General features: G+C 37.7%; 1 long non-coding RNA gene across 8 annotated transcripts in view; it reads left to right on the top strand.

Moving 5' to 3' along the window:
• The window catches only part of LOC112640772 (uncharacterized), a 152765-nt gene that overhangs the window by 17161 nt on the left and 119285 nt on the right, over positions 1–16319 (top strand). Inside the window, exon 3 of one of the 8 annotated variants that reach the window (XR_007411405.1) lies at positions 8276–8401. The exons of 6 other annotated variants lie outside the window; for them this stretch is intronic. This is a non-coding gene — a long non-coding RNA (uncharacterized LOC112640772). Of the gene's footprint in view, positions 1–8275; positions 8402–14332; positions 14466–16319 lie in introns of those variants that run through there. One more of the 8 variants, XR_007411408.1, reaches the window with a different exon arrangement.

Raw genomic sequence — 16319 nt, 5'->3', positions numbered from 1 at the left:
TTGAGTTGGGTTGAATAGACAAAATAATCTAGAAATGTTATTTTTTCCATTTGCTATTCCTTACTGATATAACTTAAAATTCTATTTACCATTTAATAATAGATCCAGGATTTGTTTATAACAGTAACTAAATCTTGCTTCAAGTTTCTGCCCACATTTACAGGCACCCTAGTCAAACAATATTACATTTATTGCACTAAGATTGACACTCTTTTATTAAGAGATGTTAGCCTGGAGTGAAGTATAACTCTTAGGAAGAAATCGAAAAGTCTCCCTAGGACTTTAGTCTCCAAAACTTAAAAATTATAAAGTAAGAAAAGAGGGTAAAACGACACAGTGCTTTTAGCTAGTGTAAATAAAAATGATTTGTGCATAGAGGATCTCTGTTTCTGCAGAAGCAAAATCCTCTAACCCTCCTAGTCAAAACTGCAATTGATGATGGGCAAAATGTTTGAACTGGCAAGAAATTTAAAAAATTCAGAGGCCAAAAGCAGTATGAATACAGAAATCCAGAGAGGTAAAGTAGCACAAAGCTGCCTTTTGCCCCAGGAATTTCTGCAAAAGAATTGGGACCCTGAGCTCAATTTCTACAACTCAGGGTATCAAGGGTGGGAGACAAACTATAGCTTACCAAAGTTGGCCAGTCTAATAAAAGACCTCTTGTAAAAAGATCTATACTCAAAGGGTTATACCTTCAGTGTAAGGGTGAACTACAAATAGACCTGTCCTACAAAGGGGGACAGCAAGGAATATTAACAAAACTTAAACATTCCCTTGGCTAGAGGGGTCAGTAAATGACATACCTAAATCTGCCTGCTGCCTGTTTTGTACAGCCTGTGAGCTGAGAATGGTTGTTACATTTTTTAAACGGTTGAAAAAAATCAAGAGAAGAACAATACCACATGACATGAAAATGATATGTGAAATTCAAGTTTTAGTGTCCATAAGTGAAGTTTTATTGCCCCTACAGCCATGTTTATTCATTTACGTATTGTCTGTGGTTATTTTCACACTAGAACAGCTGAGTTGAGTAGTTGGAATAGGGACCATACATGGTCGGTAAAACAAAGTATTTAATATCTGGCCCTTTAAAGAAAAAGTTTAGGATTTATAATGGTTAGAAATCATTTGAGCTTTCTCTAAGTGTAGCTCATACTCTGACCAACGTTATACAGGACAGTCTCTTGTTAAATAGTAGATTTGAAATAATAGTACATAATTTAAAGGCAAAGAAGGGATGCCTCGCTAGCTCAGTCAGAGGAGCATGTGCTCTTAGTCTTGGGGTTGTGAGTTTGAGCCCCACATTCGGTGTAGAGATTACTTAAATGAATAAATATTAAGGAATAAGTAAAGGCAAAGAAATGGAACGTAAATTCCTGCAGTTCTGACAATCCATGTGACTCCTTTAAATTTGTGTTTGAATCTTAATGAAACAATGCAAACTGTAAGACACAATATTTTAGTGAACTTTAATATCTTTAAAATTGAAATATATTCTTATTCATTATCAGTTAACTTTTTGAAACTGAAGAATCAAGAAAATAATTTTAAAGAGAATAATTTATGGGGCACCTGGGTGGCTCAGTGGTTGAGCATCTGCCTTTACCTCAGGTCGTGATCCCGGGGTCCTGGGATCGAGTCCTGCATCGGGCTCCCCACAGGGAGCCTGCTTCTCTCTCTGCCTGTGTCTCTGCCTCTCTATGTCTCATGAATGAATAAAATATTTTTAAAAAAAGAAAAAGGAAAGTCACAGATTGAGAGAAAATATTCAAAATGCATATACCTGACAAAGGACTTGTATCTGAATAAATAGATTAAATATTTATTTTAAGGCAAACTGCTTATTCTTTATTTTTGCACTTCAGTCACACTACTTTGGACATCAGATGTGTAGGGTTACCCCACCAACCAGTCTCCAAAACCAGCTGCATGTCCTACAATTCAGTTCAATTCTGACACTAACCAGAGTGAGCACAAATCCCACAGGTTAAGGGCTTAGTCACTGCCCACCACTTTAGAGGCCAATCACAAGCAGGTGGTCCCCAGGTAGATATATGTTTTTCCCAACACCAAGCAGTTTGCCAGTTCTTAGCGGATACTGACCAAGTGTCCTACAATTTCACTCCATTTTGACACTATCTCCGTGGAGACAGTGTCATATCTCACAGATTAAGGTCTCAGTCCCAAAAGACTGTCCCCACTTCACATGCCAATTGCAAGTCCAGGTTATTACTTGTGCTTCTCACCAATGAACTATAGATAGGTTTCCACCACCCTTTATTTGGATTCGATTGCTTTGCTATAGCAGCTCCCAGAACTCAGAAACATTTTACTTACTAGATTTTTGGTTTATTATAAAAGGTTATAACTCAGGAATGGCCAAGTGGAAGTGATGCATAGGGCAACATATGAGGGAAGGGGCATAGAGCTTCTGTGCTGTATGGGCTTACCGCTCACCATCTCTAGGTGTTCACCAACCTGGGAACTCTAACGCTTCTTCATTGGCGTTTTTGTGGATGCTCTATTGTATAGGTATGATTGATAAAATCACTGGCCACTGATTGATTCAACCTCCAGCCCCTCTCTCCATTCTGGAGATTGGGAGTCAAGGAGATGGGACTGAAAGTCTCTAATGATGGTGGGTTCTCTTGGCAAGTGGCCCTCAGCACCTTAGGATTTACAAAGTTAGCTCCTAAACATTAACTCGGGTGTGGTTGAAAGGGGCTTGTCATGAATGACAAGACACTCCTTTTACCTTTATGGTTTTGGAGCTATTTGAGGAACTAAGGACAAAAGGCAAATAGTATAACAAATGATGCCCTATGGGTCTTGTACAGTAGTCCCCCCCCCCCCCCCCCCCCCCCCGCTCTTGTCAGTAGGGGGTATGCTCCAAGATTCCCAGTGGATGCCTGAAACTGCAGATAGTACTGAACTCTATATGTAAGTAGGTTTTTTTTTCCTATACATGCATACCTATGGTAAAGTTTGGTTTACAAGTTAGGCACAGTAAAAGACTAGTAATAATAATAGGACAATTATAACTATACTGCAATAAATGAATGTGATCTCTCAAAATATTTTATTGTACTGTGCTTACCCTTCTTGTGATATCAAATGCTAAAATGCCTGGGTGATGAGATGAAGTGAGTTCAGTAACATAGCATTGGGTAGCACTGGGCTACTACTGAACTCACAGTATGTCAGAAGGATCATCTGCTTCCAGATAGAGGTTGACCATGGATAACTGAAACTATGGAAAATAAAACCATGGATAAAGTGGGCTACTGTATAGGAAATTCTAAGGTTTTAGGAGCTATGTGCCAGGAACAGTGGATGAAGATGAAATATATTTCTTGTTATAAATCACAATATCATACCAGGTTACTCACAATTTCTGTCCAGTTTAGTTACAAATTGAAGGTTTCTATGACTCCTTTCTTGGATTCAATCATCTGCTAGAACAGCTCACAGAATTCACGGAAACATTTATGTTTGCCAGTGTGTTGTACAGTGAAGGATATGATAAAGGTTACATGTGAATAGCTAGATGATGAGATACCTAGGTTGAAGTCTGAAAGGGTTCCAAGCAGAAGAACTTCTGTCCCTGTAGACCTAGGGTGTGCTACTCTCCCGGCACATAAATGTGTCCAACAACCCAAAAACTCCCCAAACCCTGAACTGGTGGAATTTCTATGCAGGCTTCATCGCATAGACATGATTGATTTATTAACTCCATTTCTAGCCCCTGTCTCCTCCAGAGATTGGAGGGTGGAACTGAGTGTTCTAAGCTTCTAAACATGGCTGTCTTTTTTTTGGTGACCAGTCCCCATCTAGGAGCCCACCAAGAGTCACCTCATTAGAGCAAAAAATGTTCCTATCACCCATGAAGTTCCAAAGGATTCAGGACCTCAGTGTTAGATGCCCCTATCACTCAGGAAGTTACAAAGGTCTTCTTAGGAGGTCTGTGTCAGGAAGCGAGGTTAATTTTTTTTTAATTTTTATTTATTTATGATAGTCACAGAGAGAGAGAGAGAGGCAGAGACACAGGCAGAGGGAGAAGCAGGCTCCATGCACCGGGAGCCCGACGTGGGATTCAATCCCGGGTCTCCAGGATCGCGCCCTGGGCCAAAGGCAGGCGCTAAACCGCTGCGCCACCCAGGGATCCCAGCGAGGTCAAATTTGATTAAATATTAGAACAAAATATTCTAGCATCCTTATTTTATAAGGGTTTTAGGAGCTTTATGTCAGGAATTGAGGGCAGTAACCAACATACATATTTCTTATTTCACACTACTCCTCAAAAATAAGAAAACATGATTTTTTAAAAAAATGCCTCGGGGGTACATGGGTGGCTCGGTCAGTTAAGTGGCTGTCTTCAGCTCAGGTCATGATCTCAAGGTCCTGGGATTGAGCCCCACATGGGGCTCTTGCTTCTCTCTCTCCCACTGCTTGACGCTCCACCTGCTTGTGCTCTCTCTCTACTCTCTCTCTCTATCTCTGTCAAATAAATAAATATAATCTTAAAAAAAAATCTTGAATGACATTTCACCCAAGATTTATTAATGGCTGGTAAACAGAGGAAAGGGTACAAAACATTAGTCATTAGAGAAATGCAATTTTTCAAAGTGACATTTTATATGTTAGGATTTAAAATAATTTCTTTTCCTAATGGAAAGGCACTTGTATAAAATAATCACCAGTTACTCAACCATATTCTCCCCAATATACCTTCATCATTAATTAAATTCCTATCTTTAATGTGTAATAAAAAAATAATAGCAGACAAGATAGAATAAAGATCGGCATCTGTCAAATCAGAATCTTGCTAGGAGCTTGCTTTGATTTGTGTTTTATGTTCATTGAATCAGCTACCCCTTACCACAATCCCTGTAGTAGGATAAGGCCTATTTTATAGATGAGCATGTTAAGATTTAGGAAGGTTAAGGACCTTAATCGAAGGCATGAAGCTAGTAAGTGGTGGAAACTATATTTGAACTTAGTTCAGCCAACTTCAAAATTTAAGCTTCTTCCACAGAGCACCCACTGTTTCAGAGGTCAGTGAGGAAGGGATGGTGAGCAGCATGGTCAAGATTTGCAGGCTGCAAATATGGTAGTCTGATAGATCCATCACTCCAGTGAGCCCCAACATCTTGACTATGCAGCTGCCCCTCTAGGTGTCTCTTCTACTGGCTGACCTGGGCCTCTGAGTAATCTCTGTAGCTCATCTGCCTCGTTTGAGTGCTAAGAAAATCAAGGACTGGACCATTGATCACCAGTCCTGGTAGTTACAGGTCTACCAGGGTGAGTCATCAGTACTGAAATAGAGAAGGGCCAAGGGGAAAGAGTGAAGATAATTTAGTGCAACATAGTCCTCAAAAGCAGAGCAGCATACTGTGTCCCTACTATTGTAGTAAAGTATAGCAGCAGAGAAAAGCAGAGAAGGGCCAAAAGAGGAAGTGAACTCAAAGGCAACTGTAAGCATACTGAAATAGGTGTATTTTCCTATAAAGTTTAGCTTTAAAAATTAAAAAAAAACTTATATTCTAGTGAAAAGCAAAAGAATTATGATCATTTCTAGCACTGAAGCAGAAAACGTATTTATGCAGTTCTTGAAAAAGCAGTGAAGAAAATTATGGCTTAATGTTAATTTGGTAAAAGTAGTATCATCTGGTTGAAATGTTTGAGTGCTTAGACTATTGTAAAATGTGAAAACTGCCTTAGCACACTTTCTGGAAATGCTTAGTTCTCAGAGTGAAGTCTGGTTCTCCCAGTTAAATCATTCTGGGTTTTAGTCCTAATTTTGTCATTAGTTTTAGACATAGCAGATCTGCTCACTAGCCTTAGATAGTGTTTAGGAGTCTTGGTGTTTTTATTAAGTCAGAGATTTAGACTATATATTTTAATAATCATCACTATCTTTTAAAAATCTTTTGCCATATGCTAGGAGCCATACACATTGCTTTGAAATAAGTTTTCTCATATAATTGAGATATATTTAACATTGTGTATCTTATAAATGAAGAAACTAAAATTTAGTGTTTATATCTGGGATTGGACCCTGGCTGCATTTGATTCCACTTTAAACTACTATATTTTCCTATCTATGGGTCCTCAACTCCAGTATGCAGAGAGTCTGTTCCCTTGCATCAGATCAACAAACAGACATTGTTAGGTGTGAATCCTTGAAAGCCAGAAGTCTTGATTAGTTTCTTAATTTTCTCTTTAACTGTCAATGCCAAACATATTTTAAGCCTGGTTGAACTCAAGCAAAGGAACAAAAAGAAACTTAAAATTTATTAAGGAGAAGTATATTTTAGTTTTTTACCCTGCTAACCACTCTTCCTTCCTTCCACCATATTTAGTACGGCATTTTTCACATGATCCACATTCAGTAATACTTGATTCACTACAGGTAGGAAGGTTAGAAAATGGTCAGTTATGCTTGGTAAAAAAAAAAAAAAAAAAAAAGTTATATATATATGCATGTTACATGTCTGTGTGCATACACACACAAACTCAAAGATTTCATCTAAACACATGTTTAATGTGAAGGAACTGATAATAACCAAGAGTTTGGGGTTAAGACTGATCCTGCAGAGGAGGTGAGGAGGAGAATGGGAGGGAGAACAGTTCATTTTGCCTGCCTACGCACAGGCCTGCAGTAAAAACAGATTATACGTTCCTCCCTCAGAGGCTAAGTCTTAGTCTTTCTGATAGTGAAATCTTCAGACACTTTGAGCTATGATTAAGAAGCCCTTCCTGGGGCACTTCGGTGGCTCAGTTGGTTAAGCAACTGACTCTTGATCTCAGCCCAGGTCTTGATCCCTGGGTCATGAGTTCAGGTACCACACTGGGCCCCACACTGGGCATAGAACCTACTTAAAAAAATAGAAGAAGTCCTTCCTATTTCAGATATTTGCACCTGACATATCCCATGAAGAATTAATATCCAAAATACATAAAGAACTGATACTACTCAACACCAAAAAAACCCTAAATAATCCAATGAAAAAATGGGCAGAAGACATGAACAGACATTTCTCCAAAGAAGACATACAGGGGGCCAATAAACATGAAAAAATGCCCAACAGCACTTCTCCTCAAGGAAATACAAGTCAAAATTACAATGAGATATCACCTCACTCTTATTATATGGCTAAAAGCAAAAACGCAAGAGACAACAAATGTTGGCAAGGATATGGAGAACCAATAACTCTCTTGCACTGTTGATAGGAATATAAACTAGTACAGCCACTCTGAAAAACTGTATGGAGATTCCTCAAAAAGTTAAAAATAGAACTACTTTATGAGATGTCTGGGTGGCTTAGTTGGTTGAGTGTCTGACTCTTGGTTTTGGCTCAGGTTGTGATCTCAGGGTCATAAGATTGTGCCCAGTGTTGGGCTCTGTGCTCAGTGTGGAGTCTCCTTGTCCCTCTTCCTCTGCTCCTCCTCTTGTGCTTGCTTGCTCTCTCTAAAATAAATAGAATCTTTAAAAGAACTATCTTATGGTCCAGCAATTGTACTACTGGATATTTACCCCCAAAATATGAAAACACTAATTCAAAGGGGGTTTACATTCACCTTGTTTATTGTAGCCTTACTTACAATAGCCAAAATATGGAAACAGCCCAAGTGTCCATGGACAGGTGAATGAACAAAGAAAGAAAATATGATACATACACAGATGTGATGGAATATTACTCAGCCATAAAAAATGAAATTTTGCCATTTGCAATGATGTGGATAGAACTACAGATTATAATGCTAAGTGAAATAAGTCAGAGAAAGACAAATACCATATTACCTCACTCATGTAGAATTTAAGAAACGAAACAACTAGAGGAAAAAAGGAGAGTGAAGAAGAGAGAGAGAGAGAGAAAGAGAGAGAGAGACCAAGAATCAGATTTCACTATGGAGAACAAACTAATGGTTACCAGGGGGAAGATGATGGGGTGGGGGAATGGGTGAAATGGATGACAGAAATTAAGGAGTGCACTTTTTGGAATGAACACTGGATGATGGATTGAATTTAAGATTTTACAATAAAAATTTTTTGAATAATTTTAAAAAAGCCTTCCTGTGTGATTTCCCCAACTTTCCATTTGATAAGGTGTCCTGTCTTTATTACAAGGGCATTTTCCTCACCCTTGGTTGTGCTTCTGGATAATTTGTTTTCACCATTACTTTTTAAAAAGATTTCTTTTCTTCAGTAGTTTTATTTAGCCTTTTGTCTTTTACATTTTTTTCTTTTTAAGATTTTATTTATTCATGACAGACACACAGAGAGAGAGAGGCAGAGACACAGGCAGAGGGAGAAGCAGGCTCCATGCAGGGAACCCGACATGGGACTCCATCCTGGGTCTCTAGGATCACATCCCGAGCTGAAGGCGGCGCTAAACTGGTGAGCCACTGGGGCTGCCCTTGTGGGGGAGTTTCATTTACCAAAGTATTTTAATGTATTGGGTCTGCAGAAATATTTATGAATTAGGTAAAGTCTTCATTGACAGTAAAACCATATATATCATGATTAGCCTATAAATTAAGTATAGGACCTCTATCCCAATACCAATGTCAAAAAAAAATTTTACAGAATTTTGTTTTTAATTCATAGATCCAATGGTCTTTCTTCTGAAAACTGGAAGAAGCTCTTCAAAGAGTAGTTTTAGCCTTGGAGAAGCCCAGATAATTGTATATATATATTTTTGGTTAAGAAACACACATTAAGATTATTGTTTTATCAAATAAGTATTATGATTATATGTCAAATTTCTACCAGTTGTGAAATTCAAATATTTTAGAAGGCCTTTTTATTTCAAGTAATACCTCTCCTTGACTTTGAGACAGAATAAGACTTACTTGGATAAGCATCAATCTAAGTTCTACGTTAACTATCATGATGAGATGATTCTATGCACTCATTTCTTATAAATGCCCTCTTTAGGGACACCTGGGTGGCTCAGCGGTTGGGCGCCTGCCTTTGGCTCAGATCGTGATCCCGGGATACAGGATCAAGTTCTGCTGCAGGCTCCCTGCAAGGAGCCTGCTTCTTCCTCTGCCTATGTCTCTGCCACTCTCAGTTTGTGACTCTCATGAATAAATAAATAAATCTATAAATAAATAAATGCCCTCTTTATTAAGTGTGCCTATCTGTAGTCATCCAAACTTATAAAACTGGACATGTAATAGATTGAATCTTTTCTGATACCAGAGAAGTATACAGATTACCCATGATTTTTAAAAATAATATTTGTTAATGAATATATTGGCATTTCTTTCCACCAAAAAAAAAAAAAAATAGAACTTTTTAGGGATTCTCTTATATCTCTTAAAAATATCACCAGAATTTCCGTTGTAATGTCTACTTTGTCATCTGTGACATGAAGCTAATTTCCATAATGCTTGGCATCTAAACAGCCATGACTGCACCTGTTGCTGGGGTGGCCTCTCAGGGAGTGGTTCTAGCCTTGGGGAGGACCCAAATAATTTGGTGGTGAGGAGGCCCCAACTGAAGAAAGGGAAAGTGCTTTTTTGGAACATTTCAGTTATTTTTCCTACTAATATATTGCAATTAGGCTTTTACTTCCTCAACTCCCTGTCACTTTTCAATCCACTACAATCTTCTCCCCTTCCCTCAAACTCCATCAAAATAGATGTCACTGGGGTCACAATTAATTACTAAGTGATAAAGTCGAGGAACAGATTTCAGCTCTTATCTCATGTGACCCTGCATAGGGCTTGACACTTTTGATCATCTTATTATCTTTTATTTTTGGTTTCTGTGATCCCTGTCTACAAGTTCTCTACCTCTCTGACTACTTGTCCTTATACTTTCATTTTCCCATTGACTGTTGGGTGCTCCCCACAGGAGTATTCACTCCTGTGATGGCTGATTGTATGTGTGAACTTGGCTAGGCTGTAGTAAATAAACTAGTTATTTAATCAAGCACTAATACAAAATATTTAGTAGGTTTTGGCTAACACCTAAAATCCATTCACTTTAAGAAGATAATGTGAGTAGGCCTCATCCAATGTTGGAAGACCTTAAGAGCAAAAACAGGTTTTCTGGAGAAAAAGAAATCGTGCCTCAAGACTGTTACATCACCCTCTGCCTGAGTTTCTGAGTTTCTAGCCTGCTGGACTGCCCATCCGAAAAATTGCAGACTTATGTGCCCTTCGGATTTCAGAATGCCAAAGCCCCCACAATCATGTGAGCCAATCTTTGAAATAAATCTCTTTAAAATACACACACACATACACACATGCACAACTCCTATTTCTGTGAAGAACTCTGATGGATTACAAATCCCTTTGCTATTTATACATCATATTTCAAATAATTCATCCATTTCATTTCTTCGGCTGTGTCTTTGATTTTGCAATATTTATCCCCGTCTCTTATCTGAACTCTTCATTATATTCTAAGTACTAAACATCTCTGCATGGATGCCTGAATCTAATCTTAAACTCAGTATGTCCAAATGGAATTTTTTTCTCCTCACCCCAACCCCCTTCTCTTATTTCCTCTCTCAGTTAATGACATTTCTGTGTGCAATCATCCTATTTAGCAATCTCAGAGTTGTCCTTGATTCCCCTTTCTCTCTGTCATCATGTGTGTCTAATTGGCCCCTTATTTGGACAGTTTTTTCTCTTTGGTAACCCTTAGATCTATTCCTTTTTGCTCATTGAGAAAGATTATTTCCACTACATTAGGTTAGAATCTCTCTAATCATCTCCTGCATGGATTTTTTAAACCTAATTAAAATTATTTTCTTAATCTGATGTTTGTGTTCACCACCGAACCTTTTATATTATTCTCCACAGATCCGCAAGGGTTATTGTCCTTGTCATAACTATTGGATTTCATTGTAATCATTTGTTTATATGTTTTTGCTTCCCTTCTAGACTGGGACCCATTCATTAATTCATGTTGGATTAATAAACATGATGTTCACTGTTTTCTTTATAACAAAGATCTAAAAAAAAAAAATAACAAAGATCTACTAATTTGCTGTTTTCCTAGGGAATCAAATTAATGAATCAAATGAGACTGAATCCAGTTATTTTTTTTTATTCCTAATATGTTTGTAATAATTCAGTTTTTTCCAATACAGCTGTTCTTGATATCCATTAAGTGGACTTAATTTTTTCTTTTTTTAAGAGAGAGAGCATTTGGGGGAGGGCAGAGAGAAAGGGAGAGAGAATCTTTTTTTTTTTTAATTTTTATTTATTTATGATAGTTACACAGAGAGAGAGAGAGAGAGAGAGGCGCAGAGACATAGGCAGAGGGAGAAGCAGGCTCCATGCACCGGGAGCCCGACGTGGGATTCGATCCTGGGTCTCCAGGATCGCGCCCTGAGCCAAAGGCAGGCGCCAAACCGCTGCGCCACGCAGGGATCCCAAGGGAGAGAGAATCTTAAGCAGGCTTCACACTTGGCATGGAGCCCAATGTGTTGTTTATCTCATGATCCTGAGATCATGATCTGAGCCAAAATCAAGAGTTAGACACTTAACCAACTGAGCCACCAGGGCCCCCCACAAGTGGACTTCAAATAGATGCTTAAATGCTCTAAAATTTTATGGGAAACTTAATTTTTCTGCAGAGAATGACCAGTTCAGCAAATTCTCAAAGAAGTCTGCATTTCCTAGATGCTTAAGAATCACTGCACTTGGTCAAATTGTATAGGTCTGTATCCCAGCTCCACACTTTACTGCAGGGCCTTGGACAAGATATGTAATCATTCCACACCCCACACAGCTTCCTCATCTTAATAATAAGTGCATAATAATAGTAATGGCTTCATAAGGTTGTTGTGAATATTAGCAGTTAATATGTGTAAAGTGCTTAGAACACATAACTATACACTTTTACTAGAAAATTGCCCATAAAAATGAAAACAAAACATAGAATTTCAAAATCAACATTGTTGAAAACATTGGACTTAGGGGCACCTGGGTGGCTCAGCAGTTGAGCATCTGCCTTTGGCTCAAAGTGTGATCCTGGAGTGCCAGGATGGAGTCCCGCATCAGGCTCCCTGCAGGGAGCCTGCTTCTCCCTCTGCCTATGTCTCTGTCTCTCTGTGTCTCTCATGAATAAATAAATACAATCTTTATTTTAAAAAAAAGAAAGAAAGAAGGGAAAAAAAAAACCATAGGACTTAAAGCTCTAAAAAAGGTCAGACTTGAAGATTTCAGTGTGGAAGTTATCTATATACAAGCATTAGTTAAAATCTGGAGAGTAAGAGTGGGCCTATAGGTGAAGGAAGGAAAAAAAGGACACAGAATTTTGGAGAAAGCCCACAAAAAGGCAAAGAAGGAAGGAAAGGAGATCATGAGTATGTTAGCGGAGCCCTCAAATCCAATGTAGGAATTCTACTACAAAAGGTACAGTTAAGCCTTCCTTAAACTGAGGGAAATGAGGAATAGGAAGGGACAATTGGATTTTGTGATTTAGGAGAATGTATTAGTTTCCAGTTAACAACATACCGTAAACTGGGTGGCTCACCACAACAGAAACTTACTCTCTCACTGTTTTGGAGGACAGAAGTCCCAAATCAAGGTGTGTGCAGGGCCATGCTCCCTCTCCCAAGGCTCTAAGGAAGAATCTTTCCTTGCCTCTTCTAGTTTCTCGTGGTGATTGGCAATCTGACATTCCTTCACTTGTAACTGCACACTTGACTCCTTCACATAGCCATCTTCTTCTGAGTGTCTTGTGTCTCTATGTCCAAATTTCCCTCTTCTTATTAGGACATCAGCCATCGGATTAAGACTTGCTCTAAATTAATATGGTCCCTTCTTAACTTGGTTCCATCTGCAAAGACCTGTTTCCAAATAAGGTCACACTCACAGGTTCTGGGCGTGCATAAATTTGAGGGTGGGGGACATTATTCCACCCATTACAAAGGATTTTAGTTACTTTGGAGATGTTGTGAGGTAGGAAGCTATATCTCAAGGCCCTAAAGAATGAGTTAGTAAGCACTTAAAGTGGAAACTACTTTTCTCCCCCCCTTAGAAATCTGTTAGTAAAAGAAAAATAGGATTGTAGTTTGAGGCAAAAACTGCATGGAGAAAGATAGATATGGTGATAAGTTACAGAGAAATATAGATAGATTCAGAAATGAAGATACAGACACAGGTACAGATAGAGCTCTAAAACTTGAGCATAGTTTTTAGGGTAGGTTATCAAGTACAGTGGTGGGGGTTTAGTTGAGAGGGAGACAGGACGACTGTTCCTCTGAGATAAGAGGGCAGGCTCTATTTTGCAGTTGCAGTAACAGCCTAAGAAACAAATGACTGTTATTAATCATACATTCTTTAAAATAGTACCCACTATTTTACATTGTTTTCTGTTCTGTGTGATTTCACATTGTGGCTGTCAGTTATATACTTCTCAAAGAGATTCTTTTTTGTTTTCAAAGCAAATCCTAAAAGAATCGAATATAATTAAAATAGAATGTAAGCAAAAAGCAAATTGTGTTTTCTAGTTTTCTTACAGAGATTATCTTTTTAGGTACACCAGGATTGGATCCTATAATTTCCTACTATATTAAAAGTAAACATACTAAAAAATGGTTCTTTTAATAAAGGTGCCTATGTGGTTAGATCCTGGCCATAATAAGATGTGTATGTCTGTGGCGGCATGTGGAGTTCAAAGCTTTGATGATGTTAAACTGTTAGCTCAGGGTCTGCTCTGTATGGTTGGATCCAGTGTGACATCACCTTTTGTGAGAATCCTCTAAGAGGGAGGAGAGGTTAAATAAATGAAGGTTCCTGATAATGAAATGACTTTGTTTCTCTGGATCTTAATTTGGTTTTATTCCTTTATGCAGATCAGTGAATAAACAAACATCTATGGAGACTAAGTGTATTCATATTATACATTTATTTGTAAACATTTCCTTTCTAGCTTTTTATTGTACAGATTTGCCCAACTTTGTTTTGTTTTTTAATGACTAAAATTTAATAAAACACTATTTCTCATATTTTTACTCTGTTTACGCTGTTGGGCTTTGTTAAATAGTAATAGATATAAATAAGTATTTAACAGAGTACACTATCGTGAGATAACATAAGGTTTATATTCCGTAATATTATGGCTCATAAACATTGGCATCTAGAGTTGTAGGGAACTTCGAGGCTATCTATTTGTGCCCTTTTTCAGATTAAGAAATGACAGCTAAGGAGAGAGCAGCAGATTATCCAGAGTGAACAACAATAATAACTATTATTATATAGTGGATCTTTTATGCCACCCTCTTTTCTTAAAAGATTACATTCATTTTTATGTATTAACCTATAATAATTTTTAAATTTCAGCTTTATCGAGGTATCATAAACTTATAAAATTGCAAGATATTCAACGTGTGCATTGTGATGATTTGGTGTACATATGCATTGTGAAGTGATTCCACCATTTAGGTAGTTAACAGATCCATCACATCGCATATTTCTCTTTTAAAATTTTCTCGGTAAGAAAATTTAAGTTCTTCTTTCCTAGCAAATTTCAATTTTATAATATAGCGTTATCAACTATAGTCACCATGTTATACATTTGATCCTCAGACTTCATTGATCTTATAGCTGAGAGTTTGTAATCTTCTTGCAGCCTTTTTACCAGCCTCTACCTATTTTACCCATCCACTATCCCTGGCAACCTCACCCACCTTCCCTCTAACTTTTTCAACTTTTTCTCCACATTCTTGCCAACACTTTTTATCTCTTTCCTTTTTGATAACAGCCATTCTAACAGGTGTGAGGGAATAGCTCAGTGTGGTTTTGATTTACATTTACTTGGTGATTATTAGTGATGTTGAGAACATTTTCATATACTTATTAGCTATTTGCATGTCTTCTTTGGGAAAATGTATGTTCAGTTCCTCTGCCCATTTTTGAATCAGGTTGTTTGTTTGCTATTGAGTTGTATGAGTTCTTTATGTAATTTGGATATTAACTCCTTAGAAGATATATGATTTGCAAATATTTTCTTCCATCTGTAGGTTGACTTTTCATTTTGTTGATTGTTTCCTTTGCTGTGCAGAAGTTTTTAGTTTGATACAGCCCCACTGGTTTATTTTTGTTTTTCTTATCTTTGCTTTGGTATCAAATCTAAAAAATCATTGCCAAGACCAATGTCAAGAAGAAAGTTTTCTTCTTGGAGGACAGTTTTATAGAGTTTCAGGACTTACATTCAGGTCTTTAATCCATTTTGAGTTGATTTTTCTGTGTGATGTAATATAGGTGTACAGTTGTTATTTTTTATTGGTTTTATTGAGCTTTATAGCTTCTATTATTGAAATAATAAAATAAATACCCAAAGTAATAAATACCTTAGAAATAAGTATAAGATACAGAATAGGAAAAATAATATACTCCTTTACTTGCCTTGGCTTTAATAATCTTGTAGTTATCTTTCAAGATGACTATAATTTCAGTTCATCAAGAAAGGGTAGGTTGAAAATATATTTCATGAACTCTCTTCTCTGAGACACGAAAACCAAGAATACATTGATGCTGGCCTCCCCTTGGTAATTGGTAATTGAGGATTGCGGCTTTAGATTTCCCTGTAAGTGCTCTCACTTTGTTCCGCCTTACTTCTGTTCTAGCAGTTACCTCCTCCTGGAGCACTCCTTACTTACCAATTTCTAAATCATAGGTATTCTCCACTGTCTAGTTCATAAGTCACCTCACTCTCCAAGCTTTGCTTAGCACATCTTTCCTCTTAGAACTACCACCACTCAAGGTCTTGGTCTGTGCTTCAAGCAAGTCATTTCCCAAATCTTGATCCCCAAGACCTGTTCTCCTTTCTATGAATTCCACATTTTTTTGTTCTTTTTAAAATTCTAGTTAGTTAACATACACTGCAATATTGGTTTCAGGAGTAGAATTCAGTGATTAATCACTTACATACATTACCCAGTGCTTATGACAATAAGTGCCCTCCTTAAACCCATCACCCATCTAGCCATCTCCCACCCACGTCCCTCCAACAACCCTCAACCCTGAATTTGTTTTCTATTGTTAAGAGTCTCTGAAGGTTTGTTTCCCTCTCTCTCTTTTTTCCCCTTATTCAGTCCTTCCCATATATTCATCCATTTTATTTCTTAAATGCCACATATGAGGCAATATGAAATCATAAGGTATTTGTTTTTCTCTGACATTTCTCTTAACATAATTTACTCTAGCTCCATCCATGTCATTGAAAATGGCAAGCATTCACTCTTTGTTTTTTAAGATTTTATTTATTCATTCATGAGAGATACAGAGAGAGAGGCAGAGTCATAGGCAGAGACAGAAGCAGGCTCCCCTCAGGATCCCAGGATCAT

The sequence above is a fragment of the Canis lupus genome, chromosome 6, assembly GCF_003254725.2.
Source record: "Canis lupus dingo isolate Sandy chromosome 6, ASM325472v2, whole genome shotgun sequence".
In the NCBI taxonomy this organism is placed as follows: Eukaryota; Metazoa; Chordata; class Mammalia; order Carnivora; family Canidae; genus Canis; species Canis lupus.
Note: the sequence above shows the minus strand (reverse complement) of the source record. Positions and strands in the feature narration are given on the sequence as shown.